Source organism: Echinops telfairi, unplaced genomic scaffold (genome assembly GCF_000313985.2).
Source record: "Echinops telfairi isolate 266 unplaced genomic scaffold, ASM31398v2 ScPeMD7_31;HRSCAF=116, whole genome shotgun sequence".
NCBI classification, from domain to species: Eukaryota; Metazoa; Chordata; class Mammalia; order Afrosoricida; family Tenrecidae; genus Echinops; species Echinops telfairi.
The window spans coordinates 30,598,807-30,601,578 of NW_022103928.1; the positions used below are offsets into that span (position 1 = coordinate 30,598,807).

Below are 2,772 nucleotides of genomic sequence, written 5' to 3' on the forward strand. Positions count from 1 at the left end.
TTTTTATTTCTTGTTTGTCCAAACAAAAACCAGTGGACCAAACAAATACAACAGCTGAAAGAACTGATTTCCAACAGAGTTTTTATACTTTGCTGTGTGTTCTGTTTTACTGAAGTGTTGGCATTGCAAATCAGCCTTTGCAGGTGGCAGGGAGTTTCAGCAAAACATCACTTGACATGAAAAGTTTTCCCAAGAAGCCACAAAAGATTGCTTTTTCGATTTCCTGTTTTTTTTTTTCAAGACTCAAATCCCTTTTATTAGGCGTCCAGATAGAGGGGTGCTTTGGGGAGGGGCAGGGTAAAAGGTTAAAAGCTGAGCCTGGGCCCCAGGGCTCGGGTGGGGGCCAGAGAGTCCTCAAACAGGTTAAGGAGGTTCTGGGGCTCAAAGGCAGGGAAGGATCCCCGAGGAGCGGTTGGGTCAATGTCGCTGAGGTCCAGGGAGTCCCTGTTCTGGGGGCAGGAGGACTACTGCTATGGGTGGAGGTGCTCCCAGCACTTCTGGCCAGGTTGACTTCTGTCGAGAGCAAGGCCCCAAAGCTGTCGTCCCCCCAGGTGCTGCAGAGGGTGCTGTCCAGGGGGGAAGCTACAGGATGGTGAGCCGGGAGGCGTGGCTGGGGGGCCCCGGGGGTTGCAGCCATCTGGTGGGGTGGGTCAGCCCGTGGCAGAGCCAGCACAGCAGGGCGAGCAGGGCCTGCCACAGTGCCCACCCTTGGCTCAGGGTTTCAGTCGCCACACACCACAGGGCACTCCAGGGCCTGGGCTCCCTGAGCATGGGCAGGGCCAGTGGCGCTTCAGCCGTGGTCTGCAGACTGGGATCTGGCTCTAACATGGTGGCGAGGACAGCAAGCAACTCTGAGGACAGGCCTGCAGTGAACTCGAGGGGCAGGCAGCCCCGGCGCAGCTGCTGCCAGCCCTCCCCGCCCCGAGGCAGCTCCATGCGGCAGGCCACTTGCAGGATGGTGAGCCCCAGGCTGAATATGTCGGCTGCTGTCCCATAGCAGCCACAGGCTGTAGCAGCTCAGGGACCATGTAGCGGGGGTCCCCCTCCTGGGCATCACCACCGGCCTCGCCCAGCTCCACCAGCAGCCCAAAGTCCCCTAGCCTTGCAGAGGCCCCGGGGCCCCAGGAAGATGTTGGCTGGCTTGATGTCTAGGTGGGCCAGGGCCTGCAGAGTATCGTGCAGGTAGGCCCAGACCTGGGCCTCGGGCAGATGGGCGCCTCCGGCCTCACAGTCTTTCTGCAGGCTGGGCCCACACAGCTCCGTCTGCAGGTACAGCAGGCCGCCCTCCTCCCAGGCGCGCTCCAGATGCACACAGCGTGGGTGTCGCCCCACCTTCTCGTGGCTGCCCACCAGGGCCAACTTTCGGGCCGGTCCTTGGGGCCTGGGAATGGCGACCTGGAGCGCTTGATGGCGTACAGCCTGCCATCCTCCTTGGAGGTACCTGGAAGACCTCCCCGAAGGAGCCTCGGCCCAGGTGGCCCAGCTTCTGGGGGCACTGCTGGAAGCAGGGCTCGGGCCGGCTCGGGTCGTAGCGGGGGCTCTTCAGGGTCTCGGAGGTCTTGCCCCGAAAGGACACACCACAGGGCTGGGGCTGATGCCAGCCCGGTCCTCCAGGGGAAGAGGCTGATGGGGCCACTGCCCTTGGCTGGGGGCCGGGGTGGGAGGCTCCGACTGGGCCGACGGGGCCTCTTGAGGGAGCAGCCAGGTTCTGAGTGGCGGAAGTAGGCAGGAACTGGGGCCAGGGTACCACTGTGGGGTGGCGGGGTGCCCCCCGCCGGCATGGGCATGGCTGGCGTGGGAGGCCCTTCTAGCACCATGGCCCAGCCAGCCGGGCCTTGTGGGAGGGGTGGGGACGGAAGAGGTCGCAGAAACTCCTGGGTGACGGATTCCAGGGTGGTCCTGAGCCCAGGCCGAGTTGGGGTGACGTCCGCGGCTTCCGGGGGTCCTCACCCACTCACTGGACCTCGCGTATCTGCTGGCCTTGGTCTGCTGCGCTGGACGGTGAGTTCCTCTTGGGCAGGGCCACGGCTGAGTCACCGCGGGCGGGGACAGGGGTGGGGACCCTGGATAGCCGGTGGGCGAAGCTTTCCTTGGGGAGGGGGTTTGGCTCCCAGGTGAGGGTCAGCCAGTAGAGCCCTAACTCGGCCGGCCGGCCGGCTGTTTTCCTGTTTTTAAAAAAATAGTTTATTGAGATATATTTTTTATACGATACACTTCCATAGTCCAGTCATATTAAAATGAGTTGTACAGACAGCACTACAATCAGTTCTAGAACATTTGCCTCCTGGTGTTCATTATTTGGTCCCTATTTCCCTCCAACCTCCTCCCATCCCCTGGATCCCCAATAAACTGTCACACCAGATACTGTCTCTACATATTTGCCTCTCCTGGCCTTCGTCTATTAGAGAACATACATCCACAAAATCACAAATATATATTAAAAAAGAAAAGACCAATAACAATATTAAATAAACTAGAGACAAGTACCTCTGATGAGAAAAAACAAAACAAAGCAAGAAACATTAAAAACTAGCACCAATTTAAAGTGGGTCAAGAAGGAGTTCAAATGATCAGGAATTACATTTTGACCTAATAGTATTTTCCCTAATTGAGTTTACAATCGTCTCTGTCTGGTAGCAAGGCTATGCATACCTCTGGATCGTATACAGAAGAGATTCACTATGTGGGGACCCTGCAAATGGATTTTGGGCTTCCACTGTCACTCATAGCCATCTGCAAGCCAGGTGTGCATAATTTAAGCACTGATACCAT

The 2,772-nt window shown here is 57.8% G+C and overlaps 1 pseudogene; it reads right to left on the reverse strand.

Moving 5' to 3' along the window:
- Window positions 1–305: 305 nt before the first annotated feature.
- Window positions 306–1,817, reverse strand: LOC101661713 (annotated as a pseudogene).
- Between the last annotated feature and the right edge of the window lie 955 nt (window positions 1,818–2,772).